Genomic DNA, 20,770 nt, shown 5'->3' with positions numbered 1-20,770 from the left:
AGCACAGGATGTGTTTCCATTTATTGGTTTCTTCTTTAATTTCTCTCATCGGTGTCTTGTAGTTTTCAGGGTATAGGTCTTTCACTTCCTTCTTTAGTTGTATTCCTAGGTATTTTATTCTTTTTGATGCAATTGTGAATGGAATTGTTTTCCTGATTTCTCTGCTAGTTCATCATTAAGTGTATAGGAATGCAACAGATTTCTGTGTATTAATTTTGTATTCTGCAGCTTTGCTGAATTCAGATATTAGTTCAGCCCCATGTTACTAGCCCTGTGAGGGTTGCTTAGAGTTTTTTATGTACAATATCATGTCATCTGCAAACAGTGACAATTTGACTTCTTCCTTACCAATCTGGATGCCTTTTATTTCTTTGTTTTGTCTGATTGCCCTGGCTAGGACCTCCAGTACTATGCTGAATGAAGTGGGAGGAGTGGGCATCCTTGTCTTGCTCCCGATCTTAGAGGAAAAGCTTTCAGCTTCTCGCTGTTAAGTATGATATTGGCTGTGGGTTTATCATATATGGCCTTTATTACGTTGCGGTACTTGCCCTGTATACTCATTTTGTTGAGATTTTTTATCATGAATGGATGTTGAATCTTGTCGAATGCTTTTTCAGCATCTATGGAAATGATCGTGTCGTTTTTGTCCTTTTTGTTGATGTGGTGGATGACATTGATGGATTTTCAAATGTTGTACCATCCTTGCATCCCTGAGATAAATCCCAATTGATCATGGTGTATGATCCTCTTGACGTATTTTTGTTTTTGTATCATTAATATAGTTATATGAGCAACCTGACGGTTACTAGATTCCCCCATTATCAAGTCCTCACCACATACCCGGTTACAGTCACTGCCCATCAGGGTAGTAGTAAGATGCTATAGTCACTACTTGTCTTCTCTGTGCTGTACTGCCTTCCCTTCCCCGTACCCTCCCCCACCCCTCTATATTATGTGCGCAAATCGTAATGCCCTTTCTTTCCCTTCTCCCTTCTTCCCCACCCACCCTTTCTCAGTAATGTTTTATTATTTTCAATGAAGTCTCCCCGAATTCACGACACCTGAGGGAAACTTTTCCCTTGCCCCTCCATTCAAACTCAGCGGCTTCCAGGATTGGCGCAAACCGTCTCCTTAGCAACAAGGTTGCTGCCGTAGAACGAGCGGTTCTAGGTGTAAGGAACGTGATGACGTAAAGCCGCGACGTCGCAAGCCAGGCGCAGGGCGGCGAAAGTCGGCGGACCTGACTGGAACTTTTCGAAGGACGCGAGGAGGAGCAGGTGGACGACCCCAGGCGTCAGCGCAGAAAGCAGGAGAGTCCGCGGCGCCATAACGGTGAGCAGCGGGTGGACCAGGGAGCGGCGGAGTCCGGGGGAGCCGGCGCCCGGGCGCCCCGGGGGTGAGGGCGGGGGAGCCGTGCTGCGCGCGGCCGGCCCCTTCTCTGGTCCCGGGGGGAGCGGCCCTTTGCTTTGTTCCGCACGCACCCCACTATCTTGCCCCTAGGCCCCTCCTCCGGAACTCAGCCCGCTCCGTGTTACCCCACCTTAGCGCGGAGGCTCCCGCGCGCGTGGGAACCAACTTGTGCCTGGCGCAGGTCGGACACAAGGTCCTCTCGCTCGGGCCCCGCGGCTTGGACCCGCCGGGCTCGGGCTGCGGAATACGTGCGGAGGCGGCTGCGGGATGCGTGTCGCTCTTGCGCGCTGGGCCGGCGGCGGCGAAGTGACCGCCTGGCGAGGCGCGCCGGCGGAATGGAGAGAAGCGGGACCCCTCCCTGCACCTCGGGCCCCGGCGAGGCGACTCCCGTGAGAGCCGCGCACGTTCCGTGGGGAGCTGGCGCGGCGGTCGGGGACTCGGGTCACGAGCGGGCACCTACTTGCCCCCGCGGAGAGACCTTGAGCGGAGGCGAGCTGGGGCTGCGGGCGCCTTTGTGGAGTTACCTGGTCTCGGAGACCGGGAAGCACCACAGACAGATCCCCTCCCCGGGGAGGGATGTTTTTCTGCGCCGGGTTGGGGCTCTGTGCGGACGCCTGTCTTCTCTGTGGGCTTCTGGGGAAGTTGTTACCTGGGCCAGACGCGCGGAGCGCTGCACCGGGTAATGGAGCTTGGATGGCGCGCTCGGTCTCGGGTGGAAGGCGGGTAGAGGAAGGGGCGGACGGACCCACGGACGCTCGGTCCGCTGCTCGCGCTGCAGCTGCAGTGTTTCTTGATTTGCGTAAGTTGTTTGCATTTCTGCTTATCTCAGGGGCGAATTAAAATTCGCCATTCGAATTAAAATACACCATTGTGTTATGAAACCTTAGAATAGGTGCTGGTTAATATTTCTTAGCAATGAGATCATATTTTTAAGTTGCAGCTGTTTACTGGAGAGAACTGCTTGGAAAATGTTATCTCTTAAGTCTTTTTAATGACAGGGTGAGTGTTGTATATAGAGTGATAGATAGTCCTAGAGATACTTTATGCTATTTTGTATGTAAATAGTTTTTTGTTCATTTTAAAATAAGATATGCAGATTTTACTGCTAAGCCTGCAGTAAAACATTTTCAATTTCCTTTCTGGAATATATCTGCAGTGTAGGATATTAATGGGACATCAAGTAATGTAACTTAACAGGCGTAAACCAAGTGAGCATGGTTTAGCCAAAGCATCAAACCTTATGTAGTAACTTGACGGTAATGATGTTAGTCATATAATAAAGGAGTGGATTTTGAATTGCTTAAATCATTTTTTACCATTTATAATGTAATGCTTTGCTTGTTAAATTTAAAAAAAATCTGTCTTCTCATTTTCCACTTATACTCTGTATGTGGTTTCCTTATCTTTTTTTTTTTTTTTTTTTTTTGAGGAACGCATTCTAGCTACTAATGACCACAATCTGATTACTTTACTTTAGATAGAATAGCAGGTACATATTTTTCTGTTATTTGCACCATTTCTACTTGCTGTTTTTGGAAACCACCAGTAGAGGATGCTAAAACAAAAGTGATGTTTTGTGTAGTCGTTCCCTCAGTCCCTGTCTCCTGTTGATTGGGACCTCTGCATGGAAAGGGATGCTTCGTGTAATTCTGAGTCCTACTGATGTGTAAAACTACCCCGAGTCAATTAGGCATATGCATTTTCTAGTCAGTATACTAAGACTGGAAAGAAGTAGGAATGTTTTAGCTTGGACATTTTTATAAATTTGAGCTTATATATCCTGAAATTGAGATCGCTATCACTTTAGCCTTGCTTTAGACCGGATGTATTACTGCTTTAAAAAGGAAAACAAAGTTTTATGGTGTTACGTATGGAGAAGAATATGTTAATGATTGGCCTGTATTTTTTTGTGTGTGCATATTTATCATACTTTTTAACCGTGTTATTCCTAGTAAGATCCCTGAAAATATATTCTTAGACATTAAAAGGTCAAATATGGTTAAGAAAAATTGTAAGTATTTGATAGTATTGTGTAATTATTTTCCCATAACTTGCATGAACTTAAACGTGGGTTGACAGACAAATGCTTAATAAGCAGTCACTCAGATATTAGTGATTTCTCAATTTTATCTGTTCGTCCCCTTGTACTTTAAGAATCAGAATCAGGTAGTATATGCATTTTAAATTTATCAGTGATAAATTAAGGAACCTAAGTTTGTTTGGGGTTTTTTTTTTTCTTCTCTTGTATTTCTTATTTTTATTTATTTATTTATTTTGGTGTCGTTAATCTACACTTACATGAACAACACTGTGGTTACTAGATTCCCCCCATTATCAAGTCCCCCGCACATACCCCATTACAGTCACTGTCCATCAACGTAGTAAGATGCTGTAGAATCATTACTTGTCTTCTCTGTGCTATACTGCCTTCCCTGTGCCATCCACCAACATTATGTGTGCTAATCATAATGCGCCTTTTTCCCCTTATCCCTCCCTTCCCACCCATCCTCCCCAGTCCCTTTCCCTTTGGTAACTGTTAGTCCATTCTTGGGCTCTGTGAGTCTGCTGCTGTTTTGTTCCTTCAGTTTTTTTCTTTGTTCTTATACTCCACAGACGAGAGAATCATTTGATAGTTGTCTTTGTCCACCTAGCTTATTTCACTGAGCATAATACCCTCTAGCTCCATCCATGTTGTTGCAAATGGTAGGAATTGTTTCTTCTTATGGCTGAATAATACGCCATTGTGTATATGTACCACATCTTCTTAACCCATTCATCTGCTGATGGACACTTAGGTTGCTTCCATTTCTTGGCTGTTGTAAAAAGTGCTGCAGCCAACATAGGGGTGCATAATGTCTTTTCAAATTGGGCTCCTGCATTCTTAGGGTAAATTCCTACGAGTGGAATTTCTGGGTCAAATGGTATTTCTGTTTTTAGTTCTTTGAGGAACCTCCATACTGCTTTATACAATGGTTGAACTAATTTATATTCCCACCAGCAGTGTAGGAGGGTTCCCTTTTCTCCACAACCTCACCAACATTTGTTGTAGTTTGTCTTTTGGATGGTGGCCATCCTTACTACTGTGAGGTCGTATCTCATTGTGGTTTTAATTTGCATTTCTCTCATGATTAGAGATGTGGAGCATCTTTTCATGTGCCTGTTGGCCATCTGAATTTCTTTGGAGAAGTATCTGTTCAGATCCTCTGCCCGTTTTTTAATTGGATTATTTGCTTTTTGTTTGTTGAGGTGTGTGAGCTCTTTTTTTTGATAAGTTTTTTTATGTTTATTTAGTTATCATTAATCTACAATTACATGAAGAACATTGTTTACTAGGCTCCCCCCTTCACTGAGTCCCCCCTACATTCCCCTTCACAGTCACTGTCCATCTGCATAGTAAGATGCTGTAAAATCACTACTTGTCTTCTCTGTGTTGCACAGCCCTCCCCAGGCCCCGCACGCACTGTACATGCTAATTGGAATGCCCTCTTTCTTTTTCCCAGCCCTTATCCCTCCCTTCCCCCACATCCTCCCCAGTCCCATTCCATTTGGTAACTATTAGCCCATTCTTGGGTTCTGTGATTCTGCTGCTGTTTTGTTCCTTCAGTTTTCCTTTGTTCTTATACTCCATATATGAGTGAAATCATTTGGTACTTGTCTTTCTCTGCCTGGCTTATTTCACTGAGCATAACACCCTCTAAAGGTGTTGTTGTGAATGGTAGGATCTGTTTTCTTCTTAAGGCTGAGGAATATTCCATTGTGTATATGTACCACATCTTTTGTACCACATCTTTATCCATTCATCTACTGATGGACATTTAGGTTGCTTCCATATCTTGGCTATTGTAAATAGTGTGGTGATAAACATAGGGATGCATCTGTCTTTTTCAAACTGGAGTGCTGCATTCTTAGGGTAAATTCCTAGAAGTGGAATTCCTGGGCCAAGTCGTATTTCTATTTTGAGCATTCTGAGGAACCTCCATACTGCTTTCCACAATGGTTGAACTAATTTACATTCCCACCAGCAGTGTAAGAGGGTTCCCCTTTCTCCACAACCTCGCCAACATTTGTTGTTGTTTGTCTTTTTGAAGATGGCGATCCTTACTGGTGTGAGGGGATATCTCATTGTGGTTTTAATTTGCATTTCTCTGATGATTAGTGATGTGGAGCATCTTTTCATGTGCCTGTTAGCCATCTGGATTTTTTCTTTAGAGAACTGTCTGTTCAGCTCCTCTGCCCATTCTTTAATTGGATTCTTTGCTTTTTGTTCGTTGAGGCATGTGAGCTCTTTATATATTTTGGATATCAATCCTTTATCAGATCTGTCATTTATGAATATATTCTCCGATACTGTAGGATACCTTTTTGTTCTATTGATGGTGTTCTTTGCTGTACAGAAGCTTTTTAGCTTGGTATAATCCCACTTGTTCATTTTTGCCTTTGTTTCCCTTGCCCAGGGAGATATGTTCATGAAGAAGTCACTCATGTTTATGTCCATGAGATTTTTGCCTATGTTTTTTTCTAAGAGTTTTATGGTTTCATGACTTATGTTCAGGTCTTTGATCCATTTGGAGTTTACTTTTGTGTATGGGGTTAGACAGTGATCCAGTTTCATTCTCTTACATGTATCTGTCCAGTTTTGCCAGCACCATCTCTTGAAGAGACTGTCATTTCCCCATTGTATGTCCTTGGCTCCTTTATCGTATATTAATTGGCCATATATGTTTGGGTTAATGTCTGGAGTCTCTATTCTGTTCCACTGGTCTGTGGCTCTGTTCTTGTGCCAGTACCAAATTGTCTTGATTACTGTGGCTTTGTAGTAGTACTTGAATTTGGGGAGCGAGATCCCCCCGACTCCATTCCTCCTTCTCAGGATTGCTTCGGCTATTTGGGGTCTTTGGTGTTTCCATATGAATTTTTGAACTATTTGTTCCAGTTCATTGAAGAATGCTGTTGGTAATTTGATAGGGATTGCATCGAATCTGTATATTGCTTTGGGCAGGATGGCCATTTTGACGATATTAATTCTTCCTAGCCAGGAGCATGGATGAGTTTCCATTTGTTAGAGCCCTCTTTAATTTCTGTTAAGAGTGTCTTGCTGTTTTCAGGGTATAGGTCTTTGACTTCCTTGGTTATATTTATTCCTAGGTATTTTGTTCTTTTTGATGCTTTTGTGAATGAAATTGTTTTCCTGATTTCTCTATTAGTTCATTGTTAGTGTGTAGGAAAGCTACAGATTTCTGTGTGTTAATTTTGTATCCTGCAACTTTGCTAATACCGATATTAGTTCTAGTAGTTTTGCAGTGGAGTATTTAGGGTTTGTTATGTACAATACCATGTCATCTGCAAATAGTGACAGTTTGACTTCTTTTTTACCAATCTGGATTCCTTGTATTTCTTTGTTTTGTCTAATTGCCATGGCTAGGACCTCCAGTACCATGTTGAATAACAGTGGGGAGAGTGGGCATCCCTGTCTTGATCCCAATCTCAGAGGAAACGCTTTCAGCCTCTCATTGTTCAGTATGATGTTAGCTGTGGGTTTATCATATATGGCCTTTATTATGTTGAGGTACTTGCCCTCTATGCCCATTTGTTGAGAGTTTTTATCATGAATGGATGTTGAATTTGTCGAATGCTTTTTCAGCACCTATGGAGAAGATCATGTGGTTTTTGTCCTTTTTGTTGATGTGGTGGATGATGTTGATGGATTTTCGAATGTTGTACCATCCTTGCATCCCTGTGATGAATACCACTTGGTCATGGTGTATGATCCTCTTGATGTATTTTTTAATTTGGTTTGCTAATATTTTGTTGAGTATTGTTGCATCTACGTTTATCAGGGATATTGGTCTGTAGTTTTCTTTTTTGGTGGGTTCTTTGCCTGGTTTGGGTATTAGGGTGATGTTGGCTTCATAGAATGAGTTTGGAGGTATTCCCTCCTCTTCTATTTTTTTGGAAACTTTAAGGAGAATGAGTATTATGTCTTCTCTGTATGTCTGATAAAATTCTGAGGAAATCCATCTGGCCTGGGGGTTTTGTCCTTGGGTAGTTTTTTGATTACCGATTCAATTTCGTTGCTGGTAATTGGTCTGTTTAGATTTTCTGTTTCTTTCTGGGTCAGTTTTGGAAGGTTGTATTTTTCTAGGAAGTTGTCCATTTCTCCTAGGTTTCCCAGCTTGTTAGCATATAGGTTTTCATAGTAGTCTCGAATAATTCTTTGTACTTCTGTGGGGTCCGTCATGATTTTTCCTGTCTCGTTTCTGATTCTGTTGATGTGTGTTGACTCTCTTTTTCTCTTAGTAATTCTGGCTAGAGGCTTATCTATTTTGTTTATTTTCTCGAAGAACGAGCTCTGGGTTTCATTGATTTTTTTCTATTGTTTTATTCTTCTCGATTTTATTTATTTCTTCCCTGATCTTTAGTATGTCCCACCATCTGCTGACCTTAGGCCTCATTTGTTCTTCTTTTTGTAATTTTGATAATTGTGACATTAGACTATTCATTTGGGATTGTTCTTCCTTCTTTAAATATGCCTGGATTGCTATATACTTTCCTCTTAAGACTGCTTTTGCTGCGTCCCACAGAAGTTGGGGCTTTGTGTTGTTGTCATTTGTTTCTATATATTGCTGGATCTCCATTTTAATTTCATCGTTGATCCATTGATTATTTAGGAGCATGTTGTTAAGCCTCCATGTGCTTGTGAACCTTTTTGCTTTCTTTGTTCAATTTATTTCTAGTTTTATACCTTTGTGGTCTGAAAAATTGGTTGGTAGGATTTCAGTCTTTTGGAATTTACTGAGGCTCTTTTTGTGGCCTAGTATGTGGTCTATTCTGGAGAATTTTCCATGTGTACTTGAGAAGAATGTGTGTCCTGTTGCTTTTGGGTGTAGAGTTCTATAGATGTCTATTAGGTCCCTCTGTTCTAGTGTGTTGTTCAGTGCCTCTGTGTCCTTACTTATTTTCTGTCTGGTGGATCTGTCCTTTGGAGTGAGTGGTGTGTTGAAGTCTCCCAAAATGAATGAATTGCATTCTATTTCCTCCTTTAATTCTGTTAGTATTTGTTTCACATATATTGGTGCTTCTGTATTGGGTGCATATATGTTTATAATGGTTATATCCTCTTGTTGAACTGAGCTCTTTACCATTATTTAATATCCTTCTTTATCTCTTGTTACTTTCTTTATTTTGAAGTCTACTTTGATACTAGTATTGTAACACCTGCTTTTTTCTCTCTGTTATTTGCATGAAATACCTTTCTCCATCCCTTGACTTTTAATCTGTGCATGTGTTTGTGTTTGAAGTGAGTCTCTTGTAAGCAGCATATAGATGGGTCTTGCTTTTTTATCCATTCTATTACTCTGTGTCTTTTGATTGGTGCATTCAGTCCATTTACATTTTGGTTGATTATTGAAAGATATGTATGTATTGCCATTGCAGGCTTTAGGTTCGTGGTTACCAAAGGTTCGAGTTTAGCTTGATTATTTCTTTCCCTTCTTTTTACTATCAGACTTAACTCGCTTATTGAGCTGTTATAAACACAGTCTGATGATTATTTCTTTCCCTTCTTTTTCCTTCTCCATTCTTCATATGTTGGGTGTTTTGTTCTGTGCTCTTTTTAGGAGTGCTCCCATCAAGCAGTCCCTCTAAATTACCCTGTAGAGGTGGTTTGTGGGAGGCAAATTCCTCAACTTTTGCTTGTCTGGGAATTGTTTAATCCCTCCTTCATATTTAAATGATAATCGTGCTGGATACAGTATCCTTAGTTCAAGGCCCTTCTGTTTCATTGCATTAAATATATCATGCATTCTCTTCTGGCCTGTAAGGTTTCTATTGAGAAGTCTGATGGGTTTTCCTTTGTAGGTGACCTTTTTTCTCTCTCTGGCTACCTTTAATACTCTCTCCTTGTCCTTGATCTTTGCCATTTTAATTATTATGTGTCTTGGTGTTGTCCTCTTTGGGTCCCATCTGTTGGGAGTTCTGTGTGCCTCCGTAGTCTGAGCTACTATTTCCTCCCCCAGTATGGGAAAGTTCTCAGCAATTATTTCTTCAAAGACACTTTCTATCCCTTTTCCTCTCTCTTCTTCCTCCGGTACCCCTATAATGCAGATATTGTTCCTTTTCGATTGGTCCCACAGTTCTCTTAATATTGTTTCATTCCTGGAGATCCTTTTATCTCTCTCTGCGTCAGCTTCTATGTGTTCCTGTTCTCTGGTTTCTATTCCATCAATGGCCTTTTTCCTCTTATCCATTCTGCTTATAAATCCTTCCAGAGTTTGTTTCACTTCTGTAATCTCCCTCCGGACATCTGTAATCTTCCTCCGGACTTCATCCCTTAGCTCTTGCATATTTCTCTGCAGCTCTGTCAGCATGTTTATTTTTATTTGAATTTTTTTTCAGGAAGACTGGTTAGGTCTGCCTCTGCAGATCCTTTCTCGGGTGTTGTTTGAACTATCTTGGACTGGACTAAATTTTTTTGCCTTTTCATGGTGATAGCAGTGGCTGTAGGCAGGTTACGGGTGTGTCAGCTGGGATAAGAAAGTCCCTTCCTGTTTGCTGGATGCCTTGCCCTTCTCTGCTGCCTATGATGGTTACCTGCACTCCTGGAGCAGCCACCGGCTAAGCTGCTGTGAGTGGGGTGTCTGTCAGAGCAGCACGGAGTGCTGCGGGGAGTGGCAGGCATGCCAGGTGTGCTCCGTGCTAGCAGCACCTCTGCTGGGAAGCTGTGTCCCAGCAGCCGCCTTTGGGTCTGGTCCAGGCAGCTGTGCCTTGGGCTGGGATTCCGGCTGGCTGCTGGGAGCGCACCTGCTCCCTCTGTCTCTGCTGTAGGTGCACACAGGCCTCTACCGAGCTTCTCTGGCTCCACTGCCACCAGTGCGCACGAGCCACGCTTGGTCTGTTTGGTTGCTCTGCTGCGGGCTTGCACAAGCCTCTCCTGGTCTCCTCTTGCACCATTGGTTCATGGATCTGCTCCCAGTCCCTTCTGGCACCACCTTCCCTGGCACACGCTGCCACTCTCCCACTACTGTGCTGGTATGTCGGGGTCTGCGCCAGTTGGAGAAACGACTGGCAGGCTGCTTAGTGCCATGAGGGGCTTCAGAGCTGCACTGCCTCCCTGGGGTTTAGGGCGCCTAAGGTTCCCCGGGATTCCCAGCTGCTGGTTAATTGTGCCAGGACAACTTCATCCCACTATGGGGTTCCTGTCTCTTTTAAGACTTGCAGAAAGCACTTGCTTTTCTTTTGTCTCAGGGCCGCCAGTTGTGGGGACCTGCCCACAGGTTTTGCTTTTCTGTTTCTCTAATATCCAGCACCCCATGCACTTTGTGTCTGCATTCCGGGTGCGGATTTCTAGAACTGGTTGTTTAGCAGTCCTGGACATTCACTCCCTCCCCGTTCCGACTCCTTTCTTCTCGCCGGGTTTTGGGGTTGGGAAGCATTTGGGTCCTGCCTGGCTGCAGCTTGTATCTTACCCCCTTCGTGTGATGTTCAGTTCTCACAGATGTAGATGTATCCTGGCTGTTGTACTGCATCCACTGGTGTCTCTTTTAGGAATAGTTGTATTTATTGTATTTTCATAAATATATATGTTTTGGGAGGAGATTTCCTCTGAACTTCTCATGCTGCCATCTTCCCGTGATCCCCAGTGTGAGAGCTTTTTATATATTTTCGATGTCAACCCTTTATTGGATGTCATTTATGAATATATTCTCCCATACTGTAGGATGTCTTTTTTTTCAATTGATGGTGTCCTTTGCTGTACAGAAGTTTCATCTTGATTTAACCGTGGTCATTTGTAAGTATTTTGTCATTTATAGTCACTGTTTTATTACTCCTAATTTAGTAAAGAACTAGATTTCAGCAGAACAAGTATTGGTTTCATAGGATTAAGTAAACTAAGGAAAATGATTTTGTGGCTTTTTCTTTCAAATGTTGCTGATAAAGTGTATTAAGCTTTTTCTCTTAAACTGACAATAGTTTAGTAAATGACAATATCTTTATAAGCAGAATGGAAATATTCATCTTTCTCTCTACCTAATCCCTCCAGAAGTTAAAAACTCTCAGTTACTATTTTTGTATTTCATGGCAGTGTGTTCATTTGCATAAATTCAATAAGAATATGCTTTCCTTGTAAGAGAACCAATTAAAAACAGAGGTTATAGTACCAGGGCTCTGACTGGAATGTCATACCTGAGAGACATGTGCATGAACTCAGATATGAACAGACAGTTTTAAGGAACTAAGGTTAACTGTATAGAGCCAACAAAGCCCCTTCGAAGAACTGGCCTGTTACCCTGGGGAGAACCCTACAGGGTTGCCAGCAGCCTTACCAGGGGAGTAAGGCAGGTCACTTCCTGGCAGGTGCAGGAACCTCAGGATGTCTTGGGGACCTCGAGAAGAGAGGAATTCACCCAAATCTACAGGTACTGCAGGAAAAATCTGATGTCAAGTCTGGCTTGGCTTTCTGATCTCAAGAGGCCTTTAAAAGTCCAATCTGAAATTCCTTGTAAAAAGTTCCAGCAAAGCACATTTAAAATATCCTATGTAATCAACTGCTCTACTTGCTGCACTTATGCAAATAGTCAAGCCAAGTCTTAATTATTTTCTTAATCTAGTTCCCTCTAATAAAAATAAGGGTGATTTTAGAGAAAAGTATTGTTTCAATAATGCAGCCTTATCTATACTAAATCCTTATACTAGTCATTGGGATGTAGACTAGATCCAGAATTCTAGTTTCCCCAAAATATCTAGCTATGATTCTCCAGATGTTTTAGTTTTCTCCCATCATTTCAATTAAAATTTTACTGTTTCTAGTCCTCATATTGAGCCATGCATTCTTAATCTTGTCGAGTTGCTCCAAAAAGGAAAATCCAACTCCAGATGTTGCTATTTATCTTAATAACAGGATTTGTTCTATCTTGCCTAGAAGCCATAAAACTGCAAATAGTAATAGAAATGGAACCCGGAATAGAAGCGCCAATCTTCCGAGGCCCTCTCACTGACCACTGATGGAGACCTAACTGCACCCTTTATGCGCCCCCTCTCAGCATGAGGCAACCAGAGCGGGCGTGGCCCCCTTTCCCTAGCAGCAGCTAGGGTCTCTATCTGTAGAGGGGGGAAATGAGACAGGGACTGTGAGCTTAGACAAAATAGGGTGAGGGCCTCCCAAAAAAGCAAGGCAGGATATTTGCAGTCAGAGGAATTTAACTACATGCAAGGAAGCCCCCTACCAAAACTCTGTGTTAAACATTAAGCTCTAGAGTCATTATTCAGTGAGATCAGTTAAAGCTCAAAAGGCCGGGAGCAACTTGGCCTGGAATGTTTTGAGTGTTCCGCAAATAAAGAATGGTATCTCAGCATAACCCGTGACTTCACTGCAAACAGCCCTAGCAAACGGACAGCAATCCAGTCCACCTTAGGGGCAGATCAGGTGGTACAATTCCACACCCTAAGCCCTCTCTTCACATTATCAAGGTATATGTGGTGTGGGATGCATTCTTCCTGCTCTAATAGATTGTCCCGGAAATAGTCATGAAAGATTTCTCCAAGCTCTGCCATCTGATGGTGATGACAACTTGAAGCTTTTAGATCCCACCTCTGTTGCAGTTGCAGATGCATTCATCCTGCTGGTTCCTGGACTTGTTGGTGGAATGCAAAAGGAAATACCTAAGCTGGCCTGTGTATATAGTAAGACAACAAATTTGACTGCTTCTGTATTATCTGAATTCAATCAAGAGCTTTGAGAAGTGCTATTGCGGTACTTCAAAATCATGCTACTATAGACTATCTGCTGTTAAAAGAACATATGGTATGTGAACACTTTCCAGGAATGTGTTGTTTTAATTTGTCTGATTTTTCTCAAATGATTCAAAATGAATTAGACAATATGCATCATATTATTAATAAGTTTTCACAAATGCCTGCGTTACCTAACTGATTTTCTCGGTTTCATTGGATATGGCCAGTAATTGTAGGTCTGCTTTTGTTATACATCTGTATTCTTGTTCTGTTAATATGTGTACGTAATTTAATTAGTAGTTTGTTAAAACCTATACATGCTTACGTTACTCTACAAGAAGTTATGTCAAAGAAATAATCCTCTCATATTTTCTTCCTTTGCTACCTCTGTAGCTTTTCTTTTTCCTTCCTAAATACAGCCCTTTACTAGAATTCATGCCTCATACTTAATTACCATGTATCATAATCCTTCCAGCTGGTAAAGGTACCTCAAGACAAGTGCTGGGCATAGGAGCCATGGGACATAAATCTGCAGAGATGTAAAAAGCTAACCTTTTAAAGAATATTGCTTCTCTCTCACCTATCAACTTTATATCTCCCCGTACGGCCCCGGAGATGGCTGGTTAGCCAGAGACGGGTAAGATTCCTCAAGGGGGGAACAACCTAAGACAGGCACAGTCGCAGAGGGGCCATCAGGTGAGAAATTGGGGGTCAACAGAGGTGAGGCTTAGAACCTCACCCCCCCCAGTTTTGAGAGAAATCTTCTGCACCCATGGCTGTTTTGTTGCCCTCGTCTAGCTCGGATCAATACCTAGTCTATAGGCACGGACCTGATTGCCTACACTTGCCTTCCTACTGCACTCAACTCTACTTTCCATCTTTATTTTACATCATGAGATTTAAAAGATAGATTATCTTTTATGAAAAAGTAAACTGTTAAGGGCATAAATCTGCAAAGAAGTAAAAAGCTAACCTTTTCAAACAATATTGCTTCTCTCTCACTTACCAACTTTACATTTCCCTGTATGGCCCTGGAAGATGACTGGTTAGCCAGAGACGGATAAGATTCCTCAAGGGAGGAACAACCTAAGACAGGCACAGTCGCAGGTGAGAAATTGGGGATCAACAGAGGTGAGGCTTAGAACCTCACCCCCCGTTTTGAGAGAAATCTTCTGCATCTGTGGATGTTTTGTTGCCCTTGTCTAGCTTGGATTAATACTTAGTCTAGAGGCACACACCTGATCATCTACATTTCCCCTCTTACAGCACTAAACTATGTTTTCTTCCTTTATCTTGCATCTACCCACCACTTCAGCATTTTATTAAAAATAGTAATAAGGGAGAAATGTGGGATTCACATATAAATCAAGTATAAAAATCAAACGAATATTCACATTTGACCTGATTGTTTATAGTTCATAATGCGTGAACAAAACCGAAAGTTTCTGTGATGACTGCCCTTGCACTGTTCACCATATAAGAACTTACTCACTGTGTAAGAATTTTTTCACCATGTAAGAACTTGTTCGTTATGCTTCAGAAGATTGGAGACTGTTGAGAATTAGGCTTGGGGTTAATTAATGATTGTGCATTGAGTCCCCTATACAGAATTTTATTGTTGTTAACAACCATTTGATCAATAAATATGAGAGATGCCCTCTCAAAAAAAAAAAAAAAGTAAACTGTTAAAAAGCTTTCTATTAGAAACTACAATCTTTATTATGTCTGCCTACTACTTAAACATTTTATTAAATAAGGGGGAAATGTGGGATTAATATATAAATCAAGTATAGAAATCAAATGTATAATCATATATGACTTGATTATTTTTCCTGTAATTCCTGATAAGTGATCAAAAACAGAACAAACAAGACCAAAACAGTTTCTCTGACCTAACTGCTCTTGCTATTGTTTCAATAACATGTGAGACGTAGTGCCCCAGGAGACTGGAGACTGCCGAGAATTACGTTTAGAGTTAGTTAATGGTTGTCTATTAAGTCCCCCACAAAGAATTCTATTGTTGTTAACACGTATGTGCCCAATAAATACAAAGGGTGCCCTCTCAGCACCACTCTTGTGCTGTTAAGCCTCAAGTCCCCTGGCTGGTCCTTTCATATCTTCGATATCTCATCGTGTCTCCTCCCTTATCTGTGGGTCAAAAGCAGAGAGGGACCGACATACTTCTTTGTATTATTTTATTTTATTTTTTTACAAATACAATGCATTACTTTTATAATGAATAAAATAGTGAAGTGTTTAAATTTAGGTAAAAAGAGGTATGTCTGTATAACCTCATTTTTAAGTGGAACAGACAAAATAATATGGCAAAGGCCCTTATAATGAGAAATTAGGAGGTCATCAGAGTCTAGAATAGTTCCAGAAGAATGGAAAGAAGCCAGATGGCAGGATTTTAAGAAAAGAGTAGGTGAGAGGATGTAGAAGAGAGAAATTTGGAAATTCTCAGATTATTACTCTCCTCCTATTGTTACCTCCATTGCACTGCTCCAGTTTCCTCATCACTTTTCTTCATTTCTGCATTTCAATATTCATCTCCTCTGCTTCCTTCCCTTAGAGATGACACCTTGTGGTATGATGCCCAGCTCCCTATTTTTCCTTGCTTACCTGGCACTAAATTATCAATACCACTCCCTCTCAAAGAGGAGTACAAGCAGAGGAAATGTTTCTCATGTAGGTAAAAAATGCACAAACAGGGTCTTGGATAGAAACACTGTGCATTCAAAAGTGAAATATCCTCATTTAAATGCTACTTTGCTGTCCCTTTTGTCACTGAGCCCTAGCTTTTTTTTAGCATATTAATAAGAGATGTTTATTATTACATATCCATCACTGCAATTTTCAATACCACTTGAAATATGCATATCATCCTAGAGATGAATCAGTTTTCCAGTGCTTCTTATTTGATACACATTACTGCAAAGCCATTATAAATTAGTGAGGAGGTATTTGGTTAAAAAAATAAACAATAAATTATACTGCCCGTATGAATCAACTCTCACTGATGCTGGGGTTCTTGTTCACGAAGCCGAAGAATGAGCTTCGCAAACATTCAAGGTAGGAGAGCAAGGTACAGGCTTTTATTTAGAGATAAAGTGAGAGGACAGAGCTCCCGGCTCACACCAGGAGGGGACAAGAGAGTCCATGGTTGGCTCCTTGTCTAGGGGTTTTATGCGCGGTTGAGGATTTTCAGTAATGAGGGTAAAGGGTTAGGGGTGCAGACTTGTTGAGTGGTCCTAGAATGCTCATTCTTGATGAGTAACAGAGGAGATTTTCAGCTCTAATTCTTTCTCAAGATAGCAGTTTCCCTCTGGGAGCATGCCAATTAAGACTGCCTACCCTGCCCCCAAGGTGGGCTGGGTTATTGCCTGTTTGCTGAAGTAAGTTAAGAATTTTACTTAACTTCTTGGGCTGTCTATAGTTGGGCTTGCTTACTGTAAGATAAATTCTAGCGGAAATAAGCAGGCAAAGAGAGGCAACAAAGGGCCAGGTAGTTTATCTGAATGCAAATTCCCGGGTGGTGTTCCATGGTCTGCCTATCACAGGCCAGAGAAGTCACACTCAGCAGGGCAGGCAGTGAGTTTTTAAAGAAGGTAGGGGGAGGCAGAGCTTAGATTTACAGTGTTGCGAGGATTGTCTAGCCTAAGGCACATTTTTCAGGTTGGTAGGGGCAGCAGCTGGGGACTTTGGCACGTCATCAGTGTCTGACGTGCTCACCCCTCTCCCCAGTGCCTTCAACCTTACATTCCAGCCTTTTGGTCATAATGGGCAACAACTTGATCTAGCTACTTCTGGCTGACAAGGGGCGTCGGCAGGGGGGTCTCCTAGCATGTAGTTACATTGCTCTGACTGCAAATATCCTGCCTTGCTTTCTCCAGAGGCTCTTATCTTATTCTGTCTAAGCTTATGGTCTCTGTCTTATTCTCCCCTGTACAGACAGACTCTAGCTGCTGCCAGGAAAAAGGGGCTATGACCGCTCTGGCTGCTTCATGCTGAGAAGGGGCTCAGTAAAGGGTGCAGCTAGGTTTCTATCACTGGTCAGTTGAGAGGGCCTTGGAAGGTTGGCGCTTCTATTCTGGAAGGACACGCTTGATGAGATTAAAAATGCATGGCTGAATATGAGAACTGGAAATATGAAGAGTCTAATTGAGAATCATAGCCAGGTATTATGGGGAAATTAAAATTCTGGATTTGAGTTTACATCTCGATGACAAGTATTAGGATTTAGTATAGATAAGACTGCATTATTGAAACAATACTTTTCTGTAAAATCACCCTTATTTTTATTAGAAGTAGCCAGATTAAGAAAATAATTAACAGCTGGCTTGATTATTTGCATAAGTGCAGCAAGAAGAGCAATTGATTACACAGGCTCTTTTAAATGTGCTTTGCTGGAACTTTTTATAAGGAATTTCAGATTGAACTTTTAAAGGCCTCTCGAGGCTAGACAGCCAAGCCAGACTTGCCATCAGGCTTTGCCTAAAGTACCTATAGATTTGGGTGAATTCTCTTCTTGAGGTCTCTAAGACATCTTGAGATTCCTGCACCTGCCAGGAAGTGACCTTCCTTACTCACCTGGTAAGGCTGCTGGGAACTCTGTAAGCAAGGTACTAGGCTAGTTCTTCCAAGGGGCTTTGTTGGCTTTATAAAGTCAACCTTAGTTCCTTAAAGCTGTTCATATCTGAGTTTATGCATGTGTCTCTCAGGTATGACGTTCTAGTCAAAGCCTTGGTAATATAACCAGTGTTTCTAATTGGTCTTCTTACAAGAAAAGCAGATTCTTATTGAACTTGTGCAAATAAACATCTGCCATGAAATATAAAAATAGTCACTGAGAGTTTTTTTTAATTCTGGAGGGATCAGGTAGAGAGAAAGATAAAGTCTCAATTCTGCTTATAAAGGCAGTCATTTACTAAACTGTTGTCAGCTTAAGAGAACAAGCTTAAAACACTTTATCAGCAACATTTGAAACAAAAAGCCACAAAATCATCTTCCTTAGTTTACCTAATCTTATGTAATCAATACTTGTTCTGCTGAAATCTAGTTCTTTACTAGTTTAGGAGTAATAAAACAGTGACTCTAAATGACAAAAGACTTACAAATGACAATGGTTAAAGATTTGATGAGAGCTTACTGTAAGACAGTTGACATAAGGAAATCCTGATATTTCTGTAACAAAACATTTAGTAACCAAGTTTAGCATTATTCTTTTTGACAGTGCTTTCTAGGTAACTAAGCAGGTAATTATTTATCAGATAAATAAGCTAAATTAGCCAAATACTTTCTCCAATGAGAAAAAAATTCCTCTGACATGTTCCAGGGGCCCTCTGAAAAATATCACAGTTAACTAGAGGTAAAAGGACCTTTTTGCATTTGATTTTAGGAAGCTGTTAAAAGTTTTAAGGCACTTGCTTAAATAGGATTATAGGTTGCTATGAAGCAATACTTATCTATTTAACTAGAATGACAACAAAATACCTCAAAGGCAGATAAAGAAGGTTATACAGTTGTTAGCAAACTTTAGCTTTTGGTCATTTTAATATTAAGATCTCATTATCTTAAATACTCAGACAACTCATTGAGACTTTAAGCATGAGAAACTGCTTTGATAAAACAATTAGAGAACATTTTGCAATCTTTCAATATTAAGAGCAGACTAACAGTTAAGAAAACTTTGTCTTTTTAACTGAAAACAAAATTATAATTTTGCTGTGTACTTGATACCGAGACTCATTTGCTTTAATTTTATATAGCATGACTGAAAGGAAGGAGCAACACACAGCAGCAATTCACTGGAGAATTCCGCTTTATTAGGGAAAAGTGCTGGGTTATATAGGAAGGGGCATGTGGTGATTGTGGTCTTACTTCTACGGGGCTGGTGGCTATTGGCTAGGTACTGGGATTGGGAGGGGGGAGAGAGGTGATTGGGCTTCAGGTGGCGCTGGCGGGAACCGAGAACCCGGAAGAGAAGCAGGAAGTTCTCCATCTTATGGGTGAGGGCCCTTCATTCCCCCCTTTCTCCTCTATGGGGTTGTGGACGTTGCTTTCTCTCTGACTGCTTCCTGCTGAACCAGGGCGGAGAAGGGAGTGAGGGCTACTGGGAGTAAAGAGTTGATAGGACTCCACACAGTAAGGACGAGTAGGTGTGGACTTCTTCAGGTTGGAAATCAATGAAGGTTCCCTGTAACCATAGGTCGAGGACTTGTTGATTCCAATAGTGCCAAGAGGACACGGGTGCCAGAAATCAGGCGTCTGCGACCATTGTTTCCAGGAACAGTTTCCAGCGGAGAGACGGGTCCATCTCAGCATGTGGTGAGGAGGTTACATGAGGGTGAGGGATCTTCTGTGGCCAGAAGCTGATAGTTCCTGAGTAAAAGCTGGTTGAAAGTTTGATTAGAGATTTTTCTGACTTGGAATTTGATGAACTTTATTATACAGGGTAAGAAGAGACAGGCGAGAAGAATGATTATTATGGGGCCTGCAATGGGCCAGAGCCAGGTAAGGAGGGGGTTTGTTAGTATTGAAGAGAATGGGTTGGAATTGGAAGCAGAGTGGAGACTGGAGGCAAGGTCGGTGAGTTTGGTAATGTCAGTTTCTACAATGCCGGATTCATTGATGTAATAGCAGCACTCTTCCCGCAGGAAGACACAGGTGCCACCCTTTTCAGCTGTAAGCAGATCTAAGGCCTGCCGGTTTTGAAGGGTGACCTTAGCTAGCGAAGTGACGTGTCTTTGGAGAGAGGCCAGGGAATCAGCAGTGGATGTCAGGGCCCCCTCAAGTTTGGCGTTGAGATCTCTAATTGCCCATAGAGAGTGACCCAAGGCTCCCCCTGAAAATCCTGCCCCAATGGCTGAGGTGGCTAGGGAAATACCGACCATAATGGGAAGGAAAGCAGCCCTTCTTGTGCGCAAGGGCAAAGGAGGTTGAAGCTCAAGGAATTCTGCCCTGCTGTAAAGTGTAAGCTGTGGGATTAGGGTGACGAGAATGCAGGGTGTTCTGGAGTTGGGAGGCAGTGAGTTAAAAAGACTGCCATTACACCAAAAGAAGTGTCCCAGCTGCGTAAAAGTCTTAGAGCCGGAGGTAGGGGTGTGGATAGAGAGACAGTGAAGTGCGCTGGAGGGGGGTGGAACTGGGCCTACACAGCAGTGAATGGTGAGATTATCTGCGTATTCTGGTTCCCATAGGGGTATGTCTGCCAGGGGGCAGAGGGGTTGTCTTTCTGCATGGAAGGAGTAATTGGAAATGTTAAGAGGCACAGCAGCTAGCAGTGGGCGTTGTAGTGATGTGCACAAGAAACAATTGGCGGTGTTAAGGGTGTGGTGATAAAGATGGTGGTGTCCTGAATGAGCTGTAACCAAGAGTAGGAGGAATTGAAAGAGGGGCGGGGGTGAGAAGATGAAGAGGCACCATCAAAAGTTTGGATAATAACTTTTTCGGAATGTTTGATATCAGATGCAACTTGAGAGATCTGGGAATGAGAGGGAACATACTCTCGAGAGATATGAAGGGCACCATGGGGGGTCGAGGAACCCCCATAGTAAACTGAGGCTGTGACTCCGGCAGCCCATCGAGAGTCCCAGGGATCTGGGATTGATAAGGAGAATGAGCCATTGGG

At 42.0% G+C, this 20,770-nt stretch overlaps 1 long non-coding RNA gene across 1 annotated transcript in view; it reads left to right on the top strand.

The window, feature by feature from the left end:
* The first annotated feature begins 1,106 nt into the window (after positions 1 to 1,106).
* The window catches only part of LOC118968869 (uncharacterized), a 48,671-nt gene continuing 29,007 nt past the window's right edge, over positions 1,107 to 20,770 (top strand). Inside the window, exon 1 of the long non-coding RNA XR_005056714.2 lies at positions 1,107 to 1,332. This is a non-coding gene — a long non-coding RNA (uncharacterized lncRNA). The remainder of the gene's footprint in view (positions 1,333 to 20,770) is intronic.

This window comes from Manis javanica, chromosome 3 (genome assembly GCF_040802235.1).
Source record: "Manis javanica isolate MJ-LG chromosome 3, MJ_LKY, whole genome shotgun sequence".
Taxonomy (NCBI): Eukaryota; Metazoa; Chordata; class Mammalia; order Pholidota; family Manidae; genus Manis; species Manis javanica.
Note: the sequence above shows the minus strand (reverse complement) of the source record. Positions and strands in the feature narration are given on the sequence as shown.